The sequence below is a fragment of the Entelurus aequoreus genome, linkage group LG13 (genome assembly GCF_033978785.1).
Source record: "Entelurus aequoreus isolate RoL-2023_Sb linkage group LG13, RoL_Eaeq_v1.1, whole genome shotgun sequence".
NCBI lineage: Eukaryota > Metazoa > Chordata > Actinopteri > Syngnathiformes > Syngnathidae > Entelurus > Entelurus aequoreus.
In genome coordinates, this window is record NC_084743.1 from 4,033,669 (window position 1) to 4,047,331 (window position 13,663).

Genomic DNA, 13,663 nt, shown 5'->3' on the forward strand with positions numbered 1-13,663 from the left:
TGTACATATTACATATTGTTATGAAGGTGTCTGTTACTACATTATATATATACTTGCAGTGTGTATATTGTACATATTACATATTGTTATGAAGGTGTCTGTTACTACATTATATATATACTTGCAGTGTGTATATTGTACATATTACATATTGTTATGAAGGTGTCTGTTTCTACATTATACATATACTTTCCGTGTGTATATAAAACGGAGGGTTTTTTAGTGGTTTTAGAGGATTTGAAGGCTACAACGGTGACTCCATTAGTCGCATCTTCCAAGCATTTCTTATGAAAAAAAAAAAAAAAAAATAGATGTGTATTCATGTCTCTCATAATGATCGTAAACAATAGGCAAAATTTCCCCCAAAACTGCAGTTCCACTTTAAGACCTGATGGTTGGATCATGTTAGCTCTAAATTAAACACAATCGATGCTAATCCACCTTTTTGTTATCTTTTTTTTTTTCCAAATAAAAAAAGATGAGAGAACCGAATCGGAACAAGACAAATCTTACCAGTTCCCATCCCTAACTGAAAGTACAAATATTTATGCGACTTTAACGACCCAGACCCTTTAACGTGGAGGTATGTCTCCCCGCATTCTTGCATTTTCTTCACGGATGAAGCGCTGACGTCGAAAGGGGCGGCCACAAAGACGTGCTGACAAGCGTGGCCTACCTGCCGCGTGACTGACACACAAGATGGCCGCTCCAGCGCCACTGTGGTCTGTGGCGGCAGCGGTGCTCGGCAAGACAAACAAGGACACACCGCAGCCTGCACCGCACGCAACATAATGCATGACCTTAAATCTCGTGTGTTGCCGTACAAAGTGGCGTGGCGTTGGCGTTCAGTCGGAACAACGCACCCGGGGAGGAAGACGGGAGAGTCATGGCCGCTCACTGTTTGAGAAAAACAAACCGCTCCAATAAATTAATCCCCCAATCTCCATACGCCGCTCCTTTCTTCTCGCTCCGAACTCTTTCTTTTTACGGCTGAAACTCCTCTCAGGCCCTGACAGCTAATAAAACACACTGCCAGGTACATGCACTACACACACACACGGGAAAAGTGGGTCATTTGGAGGAATACGAAGGGAAAATATGAAAAAACTTGATGATTATCGGGGATTCTGAAGTGGTAACATTGGAAAATCGGTCAGTTTGGCCCGCAAGACGTCATGATTTTATGAAGGAATTCCAAATTAACTTTAAATATCTGACAGTCTGATTGCTACAAACTGGATAATGCGAGTTAATCAGGTCAATAACCATGAAAATACTGCACTGCATTCACTTGTATGACCCAATCCAAACAACCTTCCCTAGTCATGGCGTGGGGGAAAAACTGCAACCAACACAAAAAGCCGACACACATGGTCACACATAACACACACTGCTCACTGAACTTTGTAGATAACAAAAAATATATATACAACCTCAACTAAAAATTCAAAAATACGTCCATTTTTAAATCCATTACAAAGCATGATGGGTAAATGCAAAACACTCCAAGGGGTGTTTCCAAATTAACTTTGAATACCTGACAGTCTGATTGCTACAAATTGGATAATGCGAGTCAATCAGGTCAATAACCATGAAAATACTGCACTGCATTCACTTGTATGACCCAATCCAAACAACCTTCCCTAGTCATGGCGTGGGGGAAAAACTGCAACCAACACAAAAAGCCGACACAAATGGTCACACATAACACACGCTGCTCGCTGAACTTTGTAGATATGGAAAAAAATATATAACCTCAATTAAAAATTGAAAAATACGTCCATTTTTAAATCCCTTACAAAGCATGATGGGTAAATGCAAAACACTCCACGGGGTGTTTCCAAATTAACTTTGAATACCTGACAGTCTGATTGCTACAAATTGGATAATGCGAGTCAATCAGGTCAATAACCATGAAAATACTGCACTGCATTCCCTTGTATGACCCAATCCAAACAACCTTCCCTAGTCATGCGTGAAGAAAAAAAAAATGCAACCAACACAAATAGCCAACACACATGGTAACACATTACACAAGCTGCTCGCTGAACTTTGTAGATATGGAAAAAAATATATAACCTAAATTAAAAATTCAAAAATACGTCATTTTTAAATCCTTTACAAAGCATGATGGGTAAATGCAAAACACTCCACAGGGTGTTTCCAAATTAACTTTGAATACCTGACAGTCTGATTGCTACAAATTGGATAATGCGAGTCAATCAGGTCAATAACCATGAAAATACTGCACTGCATTCACTTGTATGACCCAATACAAACAACCTTCCCTAGTCATGGCGTGGGGGAAAAACTGCAACCAACACAAAAAGCCGACACAAATGGTCACACATAACACACGCTGCTCACTGAACTTTGTAGATAACAAAAATATATATATATAACCTCAACTAAAAATTCAAAAATACGTCCATTTTTAAATCCATTACAAAGCATGATGGGTAAATGCAAAACACTCCACGGGGTGTTTCCAAATGAACTTTGAATACCTGACAGTCTGATTGCTACAAATTGGATAATGCGAGTCAATCAGGTCAATAACAATGAAAATACTGCACTGCATTCACTTGTATAACCCAATACAAACAACCTTCCCTAGTCATGGCGTGAAAAATAAAAACTGCAACCAACACAAAAAGCTGACACAAATGGTCACACATAACACAAGCTGCTCGCTGAACTTTGTAGATCTGGAAAAAAATATATAACCTCAACTAAAAATTGAAAAATACGTCCATTTTTAAATCCATTACAAAGCATGATGGGTAAATGCAAAACACTCCACGGGGTGTTTCCAAATTAACTTTAAATACCTGACAGTCTGATTGCTACAAACTGGGTAATGCGAGTCAATCAGGTCAATAACCATGAAAATACTGCACTGCATTCACTTGTATGACCCAATCCAAACAACCTTCCCTAGTCATGGCGTGGGGGAAAAACTGCAACCAACACAAAAAGCCGACACAAATGGTCACACATAACACAAGCTGCTCGCTGAACTTTGTAGATCTGGAAAAAAATATATAACCTCAATTAAAAATTAAAAAATATGTCCATTTTTAAATCCATTACAAAGCATGATGGGTAAATGCAAAACACTCCACGGGGTGTTTCCAAATTAACTTTGAATACCTGACAGTCTGATTGCTACAAACTGGATAATCCGAGTCAATCGGGTCAATAACCATGAAAATACTGCACTGCATTCACTTGTATGACGATATCCAAACAACCTTCCCTAGTCATGGCGTGAAAAAAAACAAAACTGAAACCAACACAAAAAGCCGACACACATGGTCACACATAACACAAGCTGCTCGCTGAACTTTGTAGATATGGAAAAAAATATATAATATCCAGTTATATTATTTATTAAATATATGGTAAATGGTAAATGGGTTATACCCGTATAGTGCTTTTCTACCTTCAAGGTACTCAAAGTGCTTTGACACTATTTCCACATTCACACACACACATTCACACACTGATGGCGGGAGCTGCCATGCAAGGCCCTAACCACCACCCATCAGGAGCAAGGGTGAAGTGTCTTCCTCAAGGACACAATAGGCGTGACAAGGTTTGTAGTAGGTGGGGATCGAACCAGGAACCCCCAGGTTGCTGGCACGGCCACTCTCCCAACCGCGGCTAACCACGACCCATCAGGAGCAAGGGTGAAGTGTCTTGCTCAAGGACAGAACGGACGTGACGAGGTTGGTAGTAGGTGGGGATCGAACCAGGAACCCACAGGTTGCTGGCAAGTCAACTACCTCAGCAGTCCCCCCTTTCTTAAACTTACGTTTTGACATTATGTATTTTTCCCCGCGGGATAATACGAATTTCTCTTCTGCAATCTGTTTGTGTTTTCTTTCTTTTCCGTCAGAATTGTGCCCTTATATGGGGAATTAAGGGCGTTTACCTATGCAAATTACGGAATAAAGGGTGTCTACATATGCATATCGGGGTAATAAGGGCGTGTTTATGTGCAGATTATGATAGACACGCACGCGTTATCCATTTGGCATTCAGCATCTTAAGAACAGCAGGTGGGAATCATTTGGCCGTTTAAGAACACGTCATGAATTTGAATGGACTCCTCTTAGGAAATCACTTAGGACAGGGGTGGGCAATTAATTTTAACCGGGGGTCGCATGAGCAACCTGAGCACTGCTGGAGGGCCACACCGACAATATTTCAATTAAATTTTGCTCAAATTATTTTTGATATACCGTAAGATAAATAATAATAATAATAATTTCATTTAACCTAACTTAACTTTATACAAAAGCAGATTACTTTTGATGGTTTTATTTTTAACACTGTCTTACACAACACTTCCTGATGTATAATACAATGCAAAAATGTCAATTTCTGTCACTTTATCCTGCATCCTCTTTAAAAGTCCAACATTTTTCCTCGTCAGATTTGAACAAGTCATTACCTGTGGTTGTCTCTTTAATTGACTGCATGGCTGCCAGCTCCTCCGTGATTTGAAAGTCTGCAATTATCCCACGTAAGAAGATGAGCAACTGGGCGGTGTCACGTACATCGCAGCTCTCATCCAAAGCCAGCGAAAAACAGTCAAAGTCGGCCATTCTGTTCTTCAGCTGAAGCTCCAAGTTTCCAGCGATGGTCTCAACCCGCCTCGTTACAGTGCGTCGGGAGAGTGACACGTTCTCAAATGCGCCCCTCTTCTCTGGGCATATCAGCGCAACAGAGTCCTATAAGCACTCCTTAATAAACTCTCCGTCAGAAAACGCGGGCCGGACAGGAACGCACAAAGGGCCGGATGTGGCCCGCCGAATGCCCGGGTCTGACTTAGGAAGAAAGATAAGAGGAGAAGTTAGGAACTTGTGTGAACAATAGGCAAAATCCCCCCCAAAAAAGTGCAGTTCCCCTTTAAGAGTCGGTGATGAGGACATACTGAAAAAGGACAATAACCTTCCTAACGGAGGACGGCGTGTCAAAGACTGCTTTTTTTTTAAAAACCTCTTCATCCCTCAGGTCCACATCCTCACCAAGACAAACACAGAAGAATGCACACCCTCACTTCCATTCTTGGCCATCTCTGGAGGAGTTCAGTGAAAAGAGATGACATTTGCTTTCACAAATCCAGCTGCTCTCTAAATCATTTGTCTGCCGCTCTCCTCGGAGAAAACACAAATCCGAGCGCCAGTCTTCCAGCTCCTTTCAGCGTCCACGCCTCACACCACCGGTGTCCATAGTTTTTGTATTTTTTTACCAGCAAACTCAAAAGTCAAAGCATGTTGGTGTTTTATTTTGCGACGCTAAAAACAGACATTTAGTACATTTAAAAACTTGTGTTATAGCAGAAAAATATTCTATAGTTTGGGATTTTTAATATAGTAGTACCTCAGGGTACAGGTTTTGAGTGAAGAAGTAGATGATATTCACTGAATGAAAGAAATAAATAGCGCAGCAATTACTTATATGACCCAATCCAAACAACCTTCCCTAGTCATGGTGCCGCAAAAAAAAAAGAAGTGCAACCAACACACATGGTCACACATAACACAACCTGCTCGCTGAACTTTGTGAGTGAAGAAGTGGATGATATTCGCTGAATTAAAGAAATAAATAGCACATCATTGACTTATATGACCCAATCCAAACAACCTTCCCTAGTCATAGTGCCAAAAAAAAAAATAAAAAAAATGCAATCAACACTAAAAGCCAACACACATGGTCACACATAACACAACCTGCTCGCTGAACTTTGTGAGTGAAGAAGTGGATGATATTCGCTGAATTAAATAAATAAATAGCACATCATTGACTTATATGACCCAATCCAAACAACCTTCCCTAGTCATGGTGCCGCAAAAAAAAAAAGTGCAACCAACAAAAAAAGCCAACACACATGGTCACACATAACACCACCTGCTCGCTGAACTTTGTGAGTGAAGAAGTGGATGATATTCGCTGAATTAAAGAAATAAATAGCACAGCATTTACTAATATGACCCAATCCAAACAACCTTCCCTAGTCATGGTGCCGCAAAAAAAAAAAGTGCAACCAACAAAAAAAGCCAACACACATGGTCACACATAACACCACCTGCTCGCTGAACTTTGTGAGTGAAGAAGTGGATGATATTCGCTGAATTAAAGAAATAAATAGCACAGCATTTACATATACGACCCAATCCAAGCAATCTTCCCTAGTCATGGTGCAAAAAAAAAAAGTGCAACCAACACAAAAAGCCGACACACATGGTCACACATAACACCACCTGCTCGCTGAACTTTGTGAGTGAAGAAGTGGATGATATTCCGCTGAATTAAAGAAATAAATAGCGCAGCATTTACTAATATGACCCAATCCAAACAACCTTCCCTAGTCATGGTGCCGCAAAAAAAAATGCAACAAACACAAAAAGCCGACACACATGGTCACACATAACACCACCTGCTCGCTGAACTTTGTGAGTGAAGAAGTGGATGAATTAAAGAAAAAAATCATCAAAAAGATTAAACTTTAAAATTAACTAAAAAAAATTAGCACTGTAATGTTAGCATGCTAACAGTTAACAAGTGTCACATACCAACCTCAGTGGTAAACGGCTGCAAACTTAGCTAAAAAAGTTAACATGTTAATGTTAGCATGCTAACATTTTATGCTAACAGTTAGCATGTGTTTCATTCCAACTTGTATGACTTTAAGGTGTATGGCTGCGGAATTAGAGAAAAAAAGTGTAAAATTAGCAACAACAAAAAAGTTAGCACTTTAATGTTAGCGTGCTAGCATGCTAACATTAGCACGCTAGCAGTTAACAAGTGTCACATTCCAAGATGTATGACTCTAAGGTGTATGGCTGCGGATAATAATAATAAACGTAATGTTAGTCAGTCGTCGAAGTTTTTCAAAGTAAGAGCTGTGTGGCAGAAGTGGTTAAACGTCCATCCTAGAGGACTAAGCAGCATCTAAAGGTGCATTCCTCCCCAAATATGCATGCTAATATTTCCTGCAGAAGTGGTTAAACGTCCATCCTAGAGGACAATGCAGCATCTAAAGGTGCATTCCTTCCCAAATATGCATGCTAATATTTCCTGCAGAAGTGGTTAAACGTCCATCCTAGAGGACAATGCAGCATCTAAAGGTGCATTCCTTCCCAAATATGCATGCTAATATTTCCTGCAGAAGTGGTTAAACGTCCATCCTAGAGGACTAAGCAGCATCTAAAGGTGCATTCCTCCCCAAGTATGCATGCTAATATTTCCTGCAGAAGTGGTTAAACGTCCATCCTAGAGGACAATGCAGCATCTAAAGGTGCATTCCTTCCCAAATATGCATGCTAATATTTCCTGCAGAAGTGGTTAAACGTCCATCCTAGAGGACTAAGCAGCATCTAAAGGTGCATTCCTTCCCAAATATGCATGCTAATATTTCCTGCAGAAGTGGTTGAACGTCCATCCTAGAGGACTAAGCAGCATCTAAAGGTGCATTCCTCCCCAAATATGCATGCTAATATTTCCTGGTGTGTTTGGCAGAGGTGCTGCGTTCAAGTACCAGTCGCAGGTTGGATAACAGAGATAAAAAAGAATGATGTTCCAGTAGGAGTCCAGAGCAGCGCGACTATAAACGATTCATCACCGCACATTCCACACAAGCTCCTCAGTGGGTCATACCAAACACATTATTATTATTATTTTGACTCAATACCAAACAATCATCTTTATTTGGACTCTACATTCATATTTGTTTCCAGTCTGGGATCAGAAGCGCTGCAAAAACCTTTTATATAAAACACGTTTCTTGCCTGTTGGTTCCTGCCTTGTGGTGATGATGTCATACCACTGATTGTCTTTACCCTCCGATACAGAGTACGATTCAGGCAGGTATCGCAATACCCAGTGCAATTATATCTAATGTGTCTGCTGAGATGTAAAAAGTTGTGTGTTTGCAAATAATAACATATCTATTTTAAAAAACAACAGTAAAAATGTAAGAAAAAAGAGCAAAAAGTCAGCTCAAAAATGTTTAAACTTAAAATAATAATATACTTAGTCACCTATAATTTAAAGTTGTGTCTTTAAATATATAATATCTGTTTTTAGCATTTTTATTTTTTAAATAAAATAAAATATCAAAATTACCCTTCCACCCACCATTTTTGGATTTTCAATATCTGGCTCTTGGTAGAAAATAAAAATAAAAGATGCTTAAAATATAAACAAGGTTTAGTTAGTTGATTTAAAAAAAAGCAACAGTAATAATGTAAGAAAAAAGTCAGCTCGAAAATGTTTGAACTAATAATAATAATATACTTAGTCACCTATGATGCAAAGTTGTGTCTTTAAATATATAATATTTGTTTATAGCATTTTTTTTTTCAAGAATTTTTTTTTAGCTGTTTTTAACTCTTTTTTTTTTTTAAATAAAAGAAAATATCAAAATTACCCTCCCACCCACCATTTTTGGATTTTCAGTATCTGGATCTTGGTATAAAATAAAAATAAAATATGCTTAAAATATAAACAAGGTTTAGTTAGTTGATTTTAAAAAAAAACAGTAAAATTGTAAGAAAAAAGAGCAAAAAGTCAGCTCAAATATGTTTAAACCGATAATAATAATATACGTAGTCACCTATAATGCAAAGTTGTGTATTTAAATATATAATATTTGTTTATAGCATTTTTTTTTAATACATTTTTTTAGCTGTTTTTGCCTCTTTTTTTTTTTTTTTAAATAAAAGAAAATATCAAAATTACCCTCCCACCCACCATTTTTGGATTTTCAGTATCTGGATCTTGGTAGAAAATAAAAATAAAATATGCTTAAAATATAAACAAGGTTTAGTTAGTTGATTTAAAAAAACAACAGTAAAAATGTAAGAAAAAAGAGCAAAAAGTCAGCTCAAAAATGTTTAAACTAATAATAATAATATACTTAGTCACCTATATTGCAAAGTTGTGTCTTTAAAAATATGATATTTGTTTATAGCATTTTTTTTTTCAATACATTTTTTTTTTTTTTTACATGTTTTTACCTTCTTTTTTTTTAAATAAAAGAAAATATCAAAATTACCCTCCCACCCACCATTTTTGGATTTTCAGTATCTGGATCTCGGTAGAAAATAAAAATAAAATATGCTTAAAATATAAACAAGGTTTAGTTAGTTGATTTAAAAAAACAACAGTAAAAATGTAAGAAAAAAGAGCAAAAAGTCAGCTCAAAATTGTTTAAACTAATAATAATAATATACTTAGTCACCTATATTGCAAAGTTGTGTCTTTATATATATAATATTTGTTTATAGCATTTTTTTTCTTCAATAAATTTTTTTAGCTGTTTTTACCTCTTTTTTTTTAAATAAAAGAAAATATCAAAATTACCCTCCCACCCACCATTTTTGGATTTTCAGTGTCTGGATCTTGGTAGAAAATAAAAATAAAATATGCTTAAAATATAAACAAGGTTTAGTTAGTTGATTTAAAAAAACAACAGTAAAAATGTAAGAAAAAAGAGCAAAAAGTCAGCTCAAAAATGTTTAAAATAATAATAATAATATACTTAGTCACCTATAATGCAAAGTTGTGTCTTTGAATATATAATATCTGTTTTTAGCATTTTTTTTTCCAATACATTTTTGTATCTGTTTTTACCATTTAAAAAAAATTAGAATAATAAAATATCAAAATGACCCCCCCACCACCATTTTTAGATTTTCAGTATCTGGCTCTTGGTGGAAAATAAAAATAAAATATGCTTAAAATATAAACAAGGTTTAGTTAGTTGATTTAAAAAACAACAATACTAACTTACAGTAGGATTTAATTAATTGGAAGAAGTAAAACAACCATAACACTTGAATGTGTGAGTGAACATTAATATTTTTGTTTGACACCATGCAGTTACACAATTAATTATTTTATTATATTCTTACAACAGTAAAAATGTCAGAAAAACTGGAACATAATGAGAAAAAGCTGAACTGTTGAAATTAATATTTATTAATTGAATTGAAGAAATAATACAAAGCTGACACAATATATGTTTTTAGCATTTTTTCAAATAAATAACAAAATGTCCCCCGCATACTTTGACGTCTCAGTATGTGGCCCTCGGTGGAAGAAGTTTAGACACCCCTGAACTCAAATAGTGGAAGCTCTCAAAATAAAAATAAATAAACTAAAAATGCAAAGAAAGTTTAGTTGGTTAATTAAAACATGAAATAATACGAACTTAATTGAAGAAAATTGCGAATCATTTTTTAATATTTTTTATTTTTACTTGCAACTCGTTTTTTTTTAATTGAAGAAGATTGTTGTTGTTTTTTAGATGCAAATGTTTTTTTTATTTAAATATCATAAGTTTTATACTTACAAATAATTTCTTTAATTGAAGAAAATATTTTTTATTTTTACCAGCAAATAATTTTTTTTAATTGAAGAATTTTTTTTTTTCTTCAAGCAACTGTTTTTTTTATTTAAGCATCGTAAGTTTTATACTTACAAATAATTTCTTTAATTGAAGAAAATATTTTTTATTTTTACTTGCGAATCATTTTTTTTAATTGAACAAAATTATTATTTTTTCAAGCAAATGTTTTTTTTTATTTAAACATCATAAGTTTTATACTTACAAATAATTTCTTTAATTGAAGAAAATATTTTATTTTTTTATTTGCGAATCATTTTTTTTAATTGAACAAAATTATTATTTTTTTCAAGCAAATTTTTTTTTAATTTAAACATCATAAGTTTTATACTTACAAATAATTTCTTTAATTGAAGAAAATATTTTTCATTTTTACCAGCAAATAATTTTTTTTAATTGAAGAATTTTTTTTTTTTCAAGCAACTGTTTTTTTTATTTAAACATCATAAGTTTTATACTTACAAATAATTTCTTTCTTGAAGAAAATATTTTTTATTTTTACTTGCGAATCATTTTTTTTAATTGAACAAAATTATAATTTTTTCAAGCAAATGTTTTTTTTATTTAAACATCATAAGTTTTATACTTACAAATAATTTCTTTAATTGAAGAAAATAGTTTGTTTGTTTTTTACTTCCGAATCGTTTCATTAATTAAAGAAACACATTTTATACTTGCAAATGCTTTTTTATTGAAGAAAACATTTTTTACTTGCAGGTTGTTTTTTTATTTGGAAAAAAAGCTATTTTTACTTGCATAAAATAGTTGTTTTTTTCACTTTTTAATTGCAGAAAAATTTAAAAAAATTAACTTGTGAATGGTAAAAACATTGCTGTGTTTGTGGAGTTCTGCATGGTGGAAATATTCTTATTCTTGTGTCTTGTCCATGTTGTGAGGAACATGCAAATCATGCGTGAGGCCAAAGTGAATGAAAAAAGTGCACAATGAGTTCTTTAAGGAGGAGCGAGCACGCCCAGGTTGATCTGACATGATAAGAAACAAGTGCAGGGAATTCTTCTCAGATTAACGCTACTAGATCTTTATTACATAACTCCCATAACTCATAACCAGTTATGTTGCATTTACTTAATTAAGTCACCTTTTGGATACATTGTACTTGTCAGAGTACTTTTTACTTTTACTGAAGTATTTTGGTTACTTAGTTACATTGCGTTTCTTTCCGTTTGCCACATTTATTCATGTCATCATTATATCTGCTGATTATTGATTCATCATTGAGTCATTTCTTGTCACATGACTCCGTTTCACCAATCCAATGGAGCCTGGCGGTCACATGACTAAACACACACTGTAATGACGTGTATATGTATATATAGATGTGCATATATATATATATCTATATATATATATATATATATATATATATATATATATATATATATATATATATATATATATATATATATATATATATATATATATATATACAGGCCCGGCCCTAACCAATCTGGCGCCCTAGGCAAGATTTTAGGTGGCGCCCCCCCACATCGGCAGTGAAGTGTATATACTCACAAGAAACCGAATAGCTTTGTCTTTGACCTTTTTTTTTTTTACTTAAAGAAAGCAAATTAACAATCAGAATAGTTAACAAGATTTAAAGAAATATGAATAAATAAATGAATACAAAAAATAAAAAATGAATATATGAAATATAATATTTTTTACATACATAAACACAAAATAAAACATGTCAACAAGTTGCATGAAATAAATTAAAAATACAATATAAATAAGGCACTGCACAAAACAAGATATCAAACCAGTATGACTTTAACAACTATATTACAAAAAAAGGGGATCCTACAGAGTTCTTTATTTGTGCTTTTTAATATTGCATTAATTAGAATGACTTACAAATTACTGTACACCAGGGAGTACTGTAATTACCTAACGTTACATTATTATTTTCCATAACAATTTAGCCCCCTCCACAATATCAACCCGACGTTAAAACAGAACTAGCTATTTATTGATTAGCAATTGCCGAATCATGTAACATTAGCTTAATGCTAAAAAGCCAGGTTAATATCACATTCTGTAACAGACAAATAATTTCATGTAGGCTAACGTTACCTACCTGCTACCTCTGTCTTTTTCCCGTTTCTCCTCCTCTTCTCTTCTCTTTTTTCTTCCCTGGGCACCTGACAGTTTTGGCCGTTTTTGACATCTTGTGTTGATTTTTTTGATGTGGTGACGTCCAAAAAGAGTCATGATACGGAAAGGGAGGGGGCGGGGGGGCGTAATGTTGTAACAAATAATATTTCTATTAAATAGGCTTTACTTTGCATTTTAATTAACGTGGGATTATTTTTTGTATTTAGAAATAATAGTACCAACTTTTTTTTTTCTTTTTTCTTTTTCTCCAACATTTGTGGCACTGGCGTGGCGCCCCCTGAAGGACGGCGCCCTTAGCATTTGCCTATACGGCCTATGCCACGGGCCGGCCCTGTATATATATATATATATATATATATACATACATATATACAAACCCCGTTTCCATATGAGTTGGGAAATTGTGTTAGATGTAAATATAAACGGAATACAATGATTTGCAAATCATTGTATTCAGTTTATATTTACATCTAACACAATTTCCCAACTCATATGGAAACGGGGTTTGTATATATATATGTATATATATATATATATATATATATATATAGCTAGAAAGTGTGTGTTAATTCAATAGGTCTTTCTACTGTTCCATGAAAGAACATGAAACATGAACATGAAATACGAGTATGTTGCTATGAAGATATGCTCGTATGTGTGTGTGTGTGTGTGTGTGTGTGTGTGTGTGTGTGTGTGTGTGTGTGTGTGTGTGTGTGTGTGTGTGTGTGTGTGTGTGTGTGTGTGTGTGTGTGTGTGTGTGTGTGTGTGTGTGTGTGTGTCGATATTCCCACGCAGGGACAGTGTTTACTTTTCCTCTGGAGACACAAGTTCTATTTCAGGGAGTGCAGCAACAAGACAGGTGCCAAGGAAGTTAGCGCAAAGTCTATGAATAACAAGCTGCAGGGGGGGAGCATAATGGTTTGTCTCAAGGGGAACCTTCGCGGAGGAATTCTGGGTAATGACAGCAAAAGCCTGTCAAAGTCGCCGGAACGGAAATCCAATTACCCGCATTGTTGACCTCAACACTCGTAGACGCCGCACGTGTTTGTTCCTGGCGTCCACGAAAGCGCGCCGCGGTGACATTGGAAGAAGCGACCGTCAGCCGTG